The sequence below is a fragment of the Phalangium opilio genome, unplaced genomic scaffold (genome assembly GCF_054372755.1).
Source record: "Phalangium opilio isolate 3A_F unplaced genomic scaffold, DU_Popi_V2 ptg000093l_1, whole genome shotgun sequence".
Lineage (NCBI taxonomy): Eukaryota > Metazoa > Arthropoda > Arachnida > Opiliones > Phalangiidae > Phalangium > Phalangium opilio.
Genome location: NW_028324198.1, coordinates 5,412,684 through 5,426,165, shown reverse-complemented (window position 1 = coordinate 5,426,165; position 13,482 = coordinate 5,412,684). Strand labels below are relative to the sequence as shown.

Below are 13,482 nucleotides of genomic sequence, written 5' to 3'. Positions count from 1 at the left end.
TGAGATGAACTTAATTGACATCATTTAATAATACAGTTATTTCAATTCGGGGGTAAGGAGAGTTTTTGAGGCGGGGTTTCTCCAGTCCCCGCCTAGGTGCCTTATCGTGCACGAAATTTAGCTTAGAGTTCTACAGGGGCCCGCACGGAGGGAGGGTGAAAACCGGCTCCGTTTATTGGCAGGCCCAAATGTGACGTTTCCCCCTTCAAATGATATAGCTCATTGCAGGCACATTTAATTTCAAACTCATTCAATGAGACCTTTTAACGTTAAAGTATTATTTAACGCAAATAAAGATACAAAAATGTTACATTTTAAACGTCATCTGGTTCATCATCCGAATCAGTCTGATAATCAATATATACGGTTTCATCATCATAGTCAACCTCCCTCCGTGTGGGCCACTGTAAAACTCTATGCTAAATTTCGCGCACAATAAGGCACCTGGGCGGGGACTGGCGAAAATCCGCCTCAAAAATTCTCCTTACACCCGAAATTATTAAATTATGCCATTTTAAGTTCATCTCATTTATCACAGAAAAAATATTTCACCACATTACCTCGATAGAAACAGAGGCAACTCGCTCAAACAAGTTAAGTTTTATGTACTCGACATCAGTGGGGCTGGTTTTACAATATATCACCTGCTACGATTAAGCTAGACTCGCACTCGACGGAGACCCGGCAGAAAGAGGTTCGACCGAAAAATCTTTACGCCGAGCCCGACGGAATTTCCGCTCGGCCGGGCGCAAGTTGTGTTCCATTTTTCGGTCGTGTTTGGCGTTACGCCGGTGTCTCTGACAATGAAATTATCCCACTGACTACGTCATAAATTTCAAGAGTGCACGCATACGCTAGATAGATTGATAGCCGCCACGAAGAAAGAAAAATGCATCTAATGGAAGTATATAGACGTAAGATGTTAATAAGGAAGTCTTTATTGAGGAGGTTAGAAAATATACTTTCTTGTACGATCTAAGCGACAATCTAAGCGACAATGGGACAGAGATACCAATTCAGAGTGCGAAATAAATGTTATGGAAACCACTCTAATCTGTCACGTGACCCAAAAATATCTAACGCCAAACTCAAAATTCAGTCGTAGTGTGAACAGCCTACAGCCGGACGACGGCGTAAGGTAAAATTTCTACCGTATGCTGCGTGATTTGCGCCGGTTTTTTCGGTCGAGTGGGAATCTAGCTTTATGAGGCACGAAGTTGTCATAGTCTGACGCAAGAATCAGGCAGACAGATTAAACCTAAGCCACGTATTTTCCAGTCAGATTTTATATTCTGTTATTTAGCACGACCAGATCTATCAAACAACATCGGATTCATACATGTACCTCATGAGGTTAGAATTCATACCTCATTCGACCATTTTAACCCCCGTCTGATTTTTTGATGGCCCCCTTTGATGACGTCAGATTTCATATATTTGGAATCGCCATTTCCAGTTCTATCATTTGCCACCTTCTTTATTCATGAACCTCATGAGGTAAGAAATCATACCTCATTAGGGTCAAACATGACCCCACCCCCCTCAAATACCCCAGATGTGACGTGTAAGACGGCCAAATCTATTAATGAGCATAAAAACTGAACTCATTCCAATGGTCAGACCTTTTGTACTTTATGAGGTAAGATTCAGGCCACTGGCTCTTGGTCTATACGGGAACCGCTCATGTGAGGGCTTCCCCCTCTCGGGGCCCGAACGGGCCTCGACCTTGGTTAATTCTAGTGGGTAATGGTTGTGAAAATATGAATATAAATATAAAACTTAAAAATATATTTATTTTCAACTAGAGGTTAAAAGGCAAAAATAAAAAGAGATGAAGAGTAGTGGTTTTATAACTTGAGCCTTCTCTTAATGTGCTCTTAGTCCCTTATTTTCCACTTTTCTCACTAAGCATGAAAGTAAAATAAAAACCGATTTTAAGTTTTGTTTCTCGCGGGATAGGCCAAGGCATAAAAGTACAGTCGAAAACAATAAGACTACAAAACTATCTCTTTCCGCTTTATAAATTATTAAATGAACCTTATCTTATGAGATACCATTTACCAATGTCCCATTTATGGATACGTAACTACTTTGAGTTAGTGAAGGAACAATTTTGAAATATGCAAGCCCCGAAAAGGAGGGCCCCCATTGACTGGGGCCCCACTGCCAGCGGCAGTTGGGGCCCTATGACCTGTCCGCCCAGAGACAATGGTTAGTCTCCAAAAGAGACAGTCTCCAAATGAGGCATGGTTGGTCTCCAAAAGAGACAGTCTCCAAATGAGAATATGGTTGGTCTCCAAAAGAGACAGTCTCCAAATGAGACATGGTAGGTCTCCAAAAGAGACAATGGTAGGTTTCTAAAAGAGACAAGGGTAGGTCTCCATAAGAGACAAGGGTAGGTCTCCAAAAGAGACATAGGGTGGGCTTCCAAAAGAAGCCAGATAAAATAACATAAAACAAATTCCCTAACTCTAAAATCATATACACTGCCGCATTTTCTGAACCGATTAGGACTCATTAACAAAAATCCACGACATTTTGTTGCCGAAACCCGGGACTAGACGTCCAGGGACTTAAAACTTACATCTGTGGAAACGAAAAAAGCTAGCATGGACAACTACTCAAGCGACGAGGAACAGACGCTGGCGAGCCTACGGACCCAGGACAGAAGGCGGCAGAACGAACTAAGGAAACTGGAGGTGATACAGAGATGTGCTAGAGAGAGCGTGGCTACTCTCGTCGGAGAACTTGGAGTGCTGTTGAGTGGTGATAGAAATTCGGGTGATGAAATAGACGATAAAGTGACTTTGTTGAACCAACGCGAGGAAGAACTCGTAGTGTTGGACGAAAAGATAAGAAACTATATCGATGATGTTGAGGCATTACCAAACGAGGTGATTGCCGCGAGAAAATCTGCGATGAAATCACACTCACTCGGTCGGCAACGCGCCGTAACGGGAACACGACTCTTCACCGATTGGAAACAATCGCGCTTCGGGACATGGGTCCGTTTCCGGTTGCCAATCGGGGTCGTGTAGTGCCACGAGAAGAACAAATACCAAATTGCCCCGCTTGGACATGTCAAAACTTGGAGGGGACAAAACTCAATTCAACTCTTTCTGGAGCAGATTTAAGGCTGCTGTGGATGATGATGAAACCATCCCAAAGGTAGAGAAATTTAATTATTTAGTTTCATAGCTAGAAGATGAAGAAAAGGTTGCTGTTACAAACAATAACGCTTCAGATGAAGCTTATGATGAAATAGTTAAAGACTTAAAAAACAGATTTGGCAGGTCAGATTTAATAATGCTAACTCATATGAACAATTTGATTAACTTAACACCTGTCAAATCAACTAGAGATATTAAGGCCTTACGCGAACTTTTAGAAATTTGTGAAGTAAATTTAAGGAGTTTAAATGGGTTGGGTATTGACACGGCCTCCAAAAACTCGTGTTTGGCCCCCTCGATTTTGCAAAGCATTCCGGAAGAAATTCGTTTAGAGTACAGTCGTACACGCGTTTCGGACGATGATTGGAACGCGGAAACTCTGGTAGACCTTTTAAGAAAGGATGTAGAAAGCCGAGAAAGGGCTAATATTTTGGGAACCAACCTCTTTGGAGCCTCCTCCTCAGGGAGCAAATGGTCAGAGAGAGATAAATACCCCGTAAAAGCAAAGACTGACTTCCGTCATAAAACACCTAACAAGTATGGCTATACGCGTAACGGACGCGGAGCCGCTGTTTCTTCAGCATCCGTACTATTTACACAAACAAAGAAAGCGGGTTATTGCATCTTTTGCAAAAATGATAAACATCCGTCGGTCAACTGCACTGTCCATTCCCTAAAAGACAAAAGGGATTTGATAAAGGCATCGATGCGATGTTTAGCGAATGGGACATACTCTATCTGAGTGCAGATCATATTTGCAAGGCTGCATGTTACGAAAATTGGCACGTTTTCCAAAGAATTTTACTTTTCGTTTTCGATTCTCTAAACAATCTTCGTTTTCCGGCAAGACCGGCAAAGTCTTGAAAATTGGCTAAGAAATAATTTCTCACAATTTTGGGATCGAATTGATTGGGTTACCATGCAAACATATGCAGTCTATAGATTTTTGTCTTTAAAATACGTAAAAAATTCTCCATCAATGCTTTGGCAAGTTTTCCAATTATCAATTTCAAGTAACACATCCAGCAGATCTTTGAAACACGTAATGGAGTTTCTGAATTTTACAGAACTTGACAAGAAAACCTATTGATCGGCAGGAATTATTGTATTGCAAAAAAAAAATGTTTTGTGTAAGATTTTTCGATAATTCAACTACAAATAAACTATTCCCACTTCTTCTAAATCTTAGGCATTTTAAACCATGTACATTGGCTTCAGATTCGTGCAACATTTCCAAGGACCAATCACATGCATCTAAGTTTTCCATCTGATATCTTAAAAATTCTCGGGCTAGTTTTTTCTGAGAATATACTTCCATTTAAGTGTAAGGCATTCTGATTCCGAGGTGCGCTCATTTATCTAAAATGACGCAGTTTCTGTATTTGTGAAATTTGATGGTTGATCTAAAACTGGAGTTGTTCCACTCAGCGGTAATGTAGTAGTTGTAGTCCAAACTGTACTATTTTCAGAAGATTCTTCATTTTCTACCATTGGCTCAGTTATATTTAACGGTGTTCCAATATTCTTCTCAGATAGCAGCCCTAGGCCATAGATTTGGTCACCTGAAGCTGAATTTCAAACAACTTGAAAAATTTGAACCCTGTTAAAATATGCACAACCTAGGTTAACTATTAGGAAACTTACCTATTCCTTGGGCTTGCTGAGAATTTGAATAAGAACTGCTTTCCAAAGTAATGTTCGCCTATTCTACAGGGCCGGTAGGCCCTTGTAGATATGACTTGATACCGTTTTGTAACGTTAAAGTAATATTCTCCCGCTTTTGCTAATTTCCTATGGAGATTAACATGGGTTTTTCGTGATTTTTCCCCACCGATAACTTAAAAACTACAGCGATATACTTTTCGGAATTATCTTAAATTAACAATTAAGTATTCAGGGTGTGCTATCAGCCAGTTTGATCAAAACAATTAAGTCTAAGTATGTTAATTTTAGTTAATTACAGTTGTACGGCTTTGACCATCGTGATTGGACATAATAATTAGCTAGATCTCTTGGAAAACTCAGTGTTATTACGTATCTGTAGTGTGGTGGTTATCACGTCCGCTTCACACGCGGAAGGTCCCAGGTTCGAGCCCTGGTAGATACATGTATTGACCATCGTGATTGAACATAATAATTAGTTAGATCTCTCGGAAAACTTAGACTTACCACGTGTCTGTGGTGTAGTGTTTATAATAAATATTTAACAACTATTTCACTTCACTTGGTTTAATAATGTGACATAGGTAGCATACTTTTTCCCTACTTTAAAAACCATTAAACTAAGTAATATTAGAAGTTCAACAGATTGTCAAAAACAAAGATGTGTAAAGCCACTGTAAATGGTGCTTAAATGCCTAATATTTCCTTAATACCTCCAAATAATATAAGTAAATGGCGTGAATTGATCATAGAAATGGGGTTAAAGTTCACCCTAAATGATGTCTTTTTTGGCACTGGAAAAAACAGCATATATGGTGTTTGAATGCACCATTATATTTTAGAGTGCTAATGTATGACGGTAAAGCAAACATAATTATTCAAAATTTAATTACATTAAGACTGAAGTGACAGATATTATATAAAAACGTCTTGGTTTGGACCAAGGCCGAAAAAACAAACGATATGTGTGAGGTTCATCAATTGACTGAAGTTTCAGTTATTGAAATTTTTTTCTAGTTATTTTTATCCACTCAATCGTTAATCAATATTTAATTCAATCAACTGATTTTACTGTTAATCGATCTAGTCCCTCTAAATTAATTGAAAAAATTACATATCTACGCTTTTTCAAGAACAATTACATTTTCGAAAACATTTTATCATGAAATTAATATCTGTTACTTCAGGCAATTAATTTATAAACTTATCTCTTACTTTTTCTAGTCTTTGTCTGCAAAGACAGTTTTTATTAATGTAGAATTAGAACCCTTTGAAGAATGGCACAAACATGCTCTTCTGTTAGATTTAGTTATTTATTATATTGAAAAACGTAGCGGATTTAATCGAGATGGTGCCTTAAGACTTCATTAATAAAAGGCTGTTTCTATTTAGGCCCAAGTTTTGGACTTAAAAAAGCCAGGAACACTATTTAGGACCATCCTCTCTTAATAAAAATCAATATTTTACTTTGAACAATTGAATTTATTCTAAAGACATGTAAAATTATCAAAAGAAAAGAACTAAATTTTGTACAAAAATTACAGACAATTAAAAAAATAAACAAACAAATGAATTAATAAAAGATGATAAATAAAAATAATTAAAATCATGGCGTTGCTTTTGCCTCCTCTTCATGTTTAAGAAAAGACATAAGAGATTCAGACATGACAGTCTGATTGGGCAATGGGACATGAGAGCCTGTCATATTTGACACTGTGATTTCAGGACCAGTTAGGGTTAAATTATCCGCCATTAAATCTTCTTCATCCTAATTGGTGGAAATACAGTGTAATTTTACTAATTTCATTGTTAAGCTGCTAAAAAAAACCAACTTACCCAATTGTTCCTTGCATCTTGTTCTTTAATGAGAGTTGACTGACAACTAAAAGAAAAATAAAATAAAATTAACTTATAGATTTAACAGATTTACATTACAATTAATTAATTTATACAAACTTAGGACTGAAATTTGACAATCTAGATGCGGTATTTGATGCCATGCCTGACTTGGGCTTATAATTTTCTTTCAATAAATCTCCCCATCTTGTTTGAATTTCATTTGATGTTGATTTTTTAGGTGATTTAGTAGAATTTGTGTTTGTAATAATTGGTTCGGGCAACGGTTCGGGTGTAGATCTATCAAAATTATATTAATAATTGAAATTAATTTCCTTCTCAGATATTACCCAAAATGCATTTTTTTACTAATTACTAGCTTCATAACGGAAACCGCGGTCCTTTACCGACAAGTATGCGGTCGGATTTTTACAAAACTTTAGAAATGAACATTTTTCACTTCATATTTACCAAAAATGAAGGAATTAACCTTTCCAGGAAAATGTCTTTACTTACTCTTCAACTAAGTCCATAAACATAGTTTTCAGTCCTTCTTCTGTTGGGTGTTCACTACTCTTGTAATTGTTTACGAATCTGCGCCGAAACATTCTAGCCGCATTTTCTCTGCTTCTAACACATAAGCCCAATTCAATCGCAATTTGTCGAAAATGAACAAGTTGATGAATCTGATCCAGGAGTACTTGTTGATTTAAGTACCTTTCGTATAAGGACCTTGCTATTACCTTATTGCTAATTTTTTTTGTGTTCGGCTGCGAAAACCATTATTAATGTTTCTTATAGTTAAACAACCTTCTCGAAATGACCTAGCAGCTAAAATATTTTGATAACATACGAAACGCCTATAATTTCAGCTCGGTTAAAGGGACAATGAACTGGTCAGACGACCTTTTTTATCGCTTTATATGTATAAAGGTTTCACAAGGTTTCACTAAGTTTCGTTATTGATTTCGATGTGATCTTAACCTAATAAATCGATGAAAAAACTGACCATTTCATTATGCTTTTAAAAAACCCTGATAAAACAGATTTTTTTTATCTCACTCTTTACCATTCCGAGTGACGATGACGTCACGGAGAGGTAGTACACTGGACGTATCTGTGTGTATATTTGTGTCTGTCACCACGTTGGCAGTTGGCAAATCGGAGCAAACGTATACACTACATCCGACCGCGTTCGCAGTTCACAGAAAGCAATATTGGCTTCAGCTCCATTATCATCGTTGGGGTTATCGTCGCGGCGATCGGCTAGGGATACGAGTAACGTCTAGCCTCCCAATGGCTTTCACCAAAGGTTCACACCATTGGGGTTTTCTTATCATTTATTATAAATCAATATACCCTAAATTTCCAAAACTTCTTAAAGAGGCATACGCTAGAATTCAAACCTCAACAATAGCTGTTTAAGATGGTTTTAGGAATAACTTTCTTAAAACAACTTAACTAGAATAAAGGAAAATTACTGACGATTAAAACCTCGACTCGGAGAGGTTTCTCAACTTGTTATATTGTACATGTTATTCTTTCTTAAAAATATATATTTATTATTTGTAAATTTACTTTTTACATATTGATGGATTTTTTACACAGGATAGAAATTAATGGGATGGTTTTTGAAGTAATAAAAAAGGCATAAGGTTTCTTTCCTTTGTGAAGCTACTAGGAAAGAGAAAATGTTTTGGTAGAAACATAAGCATATGGTATAATCATAAGTCTATTATGTAAGGCCCCCATAATTCAGAAACAAAGTCAATTTAAGTCAAGAGCAAATGCCCCTAATAAAGGAAGCAGGTCAGGAAATTTCATCGCCCCCTGTCGGACTCTGGAGGTACCACAAAGCGGATCTGACGCAATCGAATTTCTTATTGCGCATGTCTTAGTCTTAAAGATCGAATCGTAGGCAGGTTTAAAAATGGCGGCGGCCAGGAATGGAGCTGGGAGGTATTAGCCTAAACTAAAATAGTATTTAAATGAAGAAGTACGTTTAATTAACACATAAAGAGGTAGAATGTATTCAAGGTTATTAGAAAACAATTTGCACGAAAAGTATCTAGTGTTACTATTAGATTATCTTCTTAACACCGTTAAAGATGTTTAATCTGAAGTTAAGCCTTGCTATTTAAAGTCTTATCAAGAAAATCTGCCAGATCCATTACTTCAGTCAGTTAACTGAAAGTGTAGCTTGTTTTCATCTTGTAACTTAACTTAATCCTCCACCATGGAGTTATAATAGAAGCTTACGCTTCCTGGATATTTCACTGCAGCCTTCAGTAAGGCATTTTGATTTTAAACACATTTATGCCATAAAAATTCGCGCGCGTGGGGACTGGGGGGCTGACGACGTAGAAATTGAGGCTATCACTACCCCTTAAACAACCTAAATATATGCATCTATCGCTTTTTTAATTCTTTGCAAGTGCAGGAATTGAATTTTAAAATAGTCAATTGTTCAAGCCTTTTCAATATCTTTCACTTGCTTTGGAAACTCTTTTCTCTCGCTATACCTCAACCGTATTCTTAGTCTACCAGTATGATTTGTAACATTTGTCCATATCAAAGCTGAATCATACATCGCCACACAAAAAGCAAATGTCCCCAAAACATGGAAGCCACAACCCAATCACACATAAGCTAGGCTCCTAAGGAAAGTCTCTTCAAAAATGTAAAATCTTCTTCTGATCTTGGTTTTCTTATATTTCTTGTGAAACCATGAGCATATCAAACCACATAATATAGGGACAATGTCATATATTTTAACGTTCACTTTATTTACTTTTCATTTAATTCAAGACCATAACATTCTGAAAGTACATTAGGCTCAGAAGACTGTATTTTTAATATTACATTAGGCTCAGAAGACGGTATTTATAACACTTCAACAATACTTCAATATATGCAAAGCAATATATAACATAATACATTAAACTGTACAGTAAAAGTTAAATATAACCTAATTAAAACCATAAAACCCACAATACATATGGGAACAAAAGGTTATTGAAAAACCATTAACAGAACAGTATTTATAATACTTCAACGTTTCTATCTATCTACAACATTGAATAGTTATTTAACATTATATATTGAACCTTCAGTATAATTTAACATTAAGCAAATTCGAACCATAAAAACCCACAGCGCATATGGGAAAAAAGGTTCTGGGAAAACCCATTGGGGAAAAAACCATAATCACAGTTGAATTATTAATATTAAAACACTTATATTTAAATTATTGATTTTCCACTCTGACGTCTGAGCTTTCCACGAATAAATTGATTAATAGCATTAACAAACGATGCAATGGATGTCAAATATTCATGTCATAATACAAGCTAATTCGAACCATAAAAACCCAGAGCGCATGTGGGAAAAAAGGCTCTGGGAAAACCCGTTTGGGGAAAAAACCATAATCACAGTTGAATTATTAATATTAAAACACGTATTTTTAAATTGTTAGTTGATTTTTCACTCTGACGTCTGAGCTATCCACGAATAAATTTATTAATAGCATTATCAAACGATGCAATGGATGTCAAATATTCATGTCATAATACAAGCTAATTCGAGCCATAAAAACCCACAGCGCATGTGGGAAAAAAGGCTCTGGGAAAACCCATTTGGGAAAAAACCATAATCACAGTTGAATTATTAATATTAAAACACGTATTTTTAAATTATTAGTTGATTTTTCACTCTGACGTCTGAGCTATCCACGAATAAATTTATTAATAGCATTATCGAACGATGCAATGGATGTCAAATATTCATGTCATAATACAAGCTAATTCGAGCCATAAAAACCCACAGCGCATGTGGGAAAAAAGGCTCTGGGAAAACCCATTTGGGAAAAAACCACAATCAAATTAGGACTATTAATATTAAAAACTTCTTCAGACTGTTAAAGGATGAATGTTTGGTGGATAGCGTCCGAAAGAAAGCAATAACCTAGTAGATGAGGCGTAGTTCATAAAGTTTCGTTTTTTCGAAACTATTACATAAGTGTATTGGCGCTGTACGTTTCAGATAACAAAGACCAAGACGACTCCAGTTCCACAAAATAGGAAAACTCTGCCTCTTGGCGTTAAGTTTTTCTCCTTTCTGTATTTCCACTGCCAGACCGCTATGCAGCCCGCCCTTGTATTGCTCTACTTGCTGCTCCCATAACATTGAACGTGCTAGAACTATAGTTCTAGTCGATAAATTGCGGCGAAGTCCAACTTCCGCTTTGAGCGTTGGCCAACTTTTGAGGACGCTGCAGTGTTACCAACGGCAGATAACGCCGCCAGGAACATTTTCAAAATCACCTCGGCCGCGTTTTGCCGAAAAAAGGGGATGTTCGACTAGGACTATTGAATTGTCGCCGATTATTCAGCCATTTCCGCTTCGCCATACCTAAAACCTTTTTAAAGTACGCTATACAAAATTGCTCCATTCTTCATCAAACCAATGAAACTTGGTGCAACACTTACACTTTGTTCAGTGGTTCGCCTTTACATAAACCCACAGTTGCCGCTCCAGATCTCAGTCATCTGACGCAACCATTTTAACGTTTTCAGAGTTGTATTTCACCTTTATTAAGCCTAAGGATAAGCCTTGAGATATATTTGCCGACGTATTTTCTGAAGAACCACAATAAATCACACAACGATTATCCCCATTAACTAATTATCACTATTACATACCTTGTTTACAATTTCGTTGACCTTGTCCTCCATGGTTACCCATGAACTAAACCAATGCTGTAGGGTTACTCATGAATCACTCCAATCCTCTAGGGCATTCATGAACTACGCATATCCTCTAGGCTACTCATGAACTACGCCAATCCTCCAGTTTACAATAAAATATACCATATTTTTAAATGGATTAATACCAAACTTATATGACCGTCATTTACAATAATGATACTTACCATTTTTTTCAAATCTTGAAGTCACATGTGGGTTCTTTAGTCAAGGATCCCAAGCCTTGTGTGGGTCTCTTAGTCAAGGATCCCAAGTCTTAAGTGGGTCTCTTAGTCAAGGATCCCAAGTCTTAAGTGGGTCTCTTAGTCAAGGATCCCAAGCCTTAAGTGGGTCTCTTAGTCAAGGATCCCAAGCCTTAAGTGGGTCTCTTAGTCAAGGATCCCAAGCCTTAAGTGGGTCTCTTAGTCAAGGATCCCAAGCCTTAAGTGGGTCTCTTAGTACAGGATCCCAAGCCTAAAGTGAGTTTCTTAGTACAGGATCCCAAGCCTAAAGTAGGTTTCTTAGTACAGGATCCCAAGCCTAAAGTAGGTTTCTTAGTACAGGATCCCAAGCCTAAAGTAGGTTTCTTAAAGTACAGGATCCCAAGCCATATGTGGGTTTCTTAGCCAAGGGTCCCAAGCCTATTTCTCGTAGTTTAGACCCTTAAAGCAACAGGCGGCTCCATAGGCGCCCCACCATGATAGAATAGATAGAATAGAATAGATTTTTAATGTGGATCAAAACAATACAGAGGTATCAGCTAGTTGAGCCACACGAGTCAAGTTTGCGAATGATAAAATAATTAAAATACAATAAAAGAAAAATCTGTAAGAGTCAAAGTCAAGTCGAGTCGAAGGATTATATTAAATTGTTATTAGGAACTGCGACTGACATGTAAAATGGTCATTTAAGACCTGATAAAATAATTTTATTATTTTGCAATTTTGTAATAGTATTGAGGTCATTTTGAAAGCCATATTTGTTATAATTGTCCATCAGTCTATTAATAGTTCGTAAGGTTTTAGTTCTAATATAGAATAGGTTTCTGCGTCTTGACCATAAGTTGGTTGTGTTTAAGTTTAGGCATTCTAAAAGCTCTGTACAAATTATCTTATAAGTGAATAGTCTATGTAAAAATTTTATATCGATTTTGACAAGGGTAACGCGGGCGGAGTTTAGACCCAGGGATGAAAGGTTATTGTAATAATCATCGGAGAGCTTATGATTGCTAAAACATTTGTATAGGTGAGTAAATTTGCGAAACACAGTCTCAATTTTACCGATATTAGTAGCACAAGTGTCGTTGTAGATCACAGAACCGTACGTTAAGACAGATTTGACTAGTGTGTTAAACAGAGTAAGAAAGCAGTGTTTCGAACGTAGTAAGCGTGTGATGCGATAGGAGGCGCCCAGTATCCTTTTTGCCTTGGCAACTGTTTGAGTGATATGCTCTTGATACAGTAACTTTCTGTCGAAGTGAACACCTAGGTCCTTGACAGTGTCGACGCGACTAAGTGGAACGCCGTCTATGGTGTAGTTAAAGGAAATTGGTGTGAGTTTTTTAGTGTACGTCATGACAACGGTTTTTTCGGCGTTAATCGGAATATTATTTTTGGTACACCATGAATGGAGGGAATCTAGATCCCGTTGTAAGGAAGTGCAGTCGGATATAGTTCGAATGTTTTGTGCAAGTTTATGATCGTCGGCCAACTGAAGTACTTTGGCGTTCTTAACGCCAGATAGGATGTCATAAATATATACGTTAAACAACAAGGGGCCCAGGGATGAGCCCTGGGGAACTCCGCATTTGACACCGAAGTGAACGTTCGTCAACTCATTGTTACATTTGATGTAATTAACACGGTTGGATAAGTAATCCTTGCACCAGCGCAAGATGGAACCGGAAAGACCATGGTACTCCAATTTCTGGATAAGACGGGGGTGCGATACCCTGTCAAAGGCTTTGGATAGGTCTATACAGGGTGTTTCTGAAAAGTCCATCACAAATTAAGGGGCGTGTTTATGGGACCAAACTGAGCGGAAAGTACCAAAGAACATGGGGTGTACAACAT

At 37.4% G+C, this 13,482-nt stretch overlaps 1 long non-coding RNA gene and 1 other non-coding gene across 2 annotated transcripts; one reads left to right on the top strand and one right to left on the bottom strand.

The window, feature by feature from the left end:
* Window positions 1-5,204: 5,204 nt before the first annotated feature.
* Window positions 5,205-5,277, top strand: TRNAV-CAC (transfer RNA valine (anticodon CAC)). Its single transcript has one exon. It is a non-coding gene; the product is annotated as a tRNA-Val (tRNA).
* Window positions 5,278-10,202: 4,925 nt separating this feature from the next.
* Window positions 10,203-11,731, bottom strand: LOC149640733 (uncharacterized). The gene is made up of 4 exons (XR_016372223.1): window positions 11,599-11,731; window positions 11,369-11,513; window positions 11,156-11,305; window positions 10,203-11,085 (listed from the first exon to the last, which is right to left on the bottom strand). It is a non-coding gene; the product is annotated as an uncharacterized LOC149640733 (long non-coding RNA).
* Window positions 11,732-13,482: the final 1,751 nt, after the last annotated feature.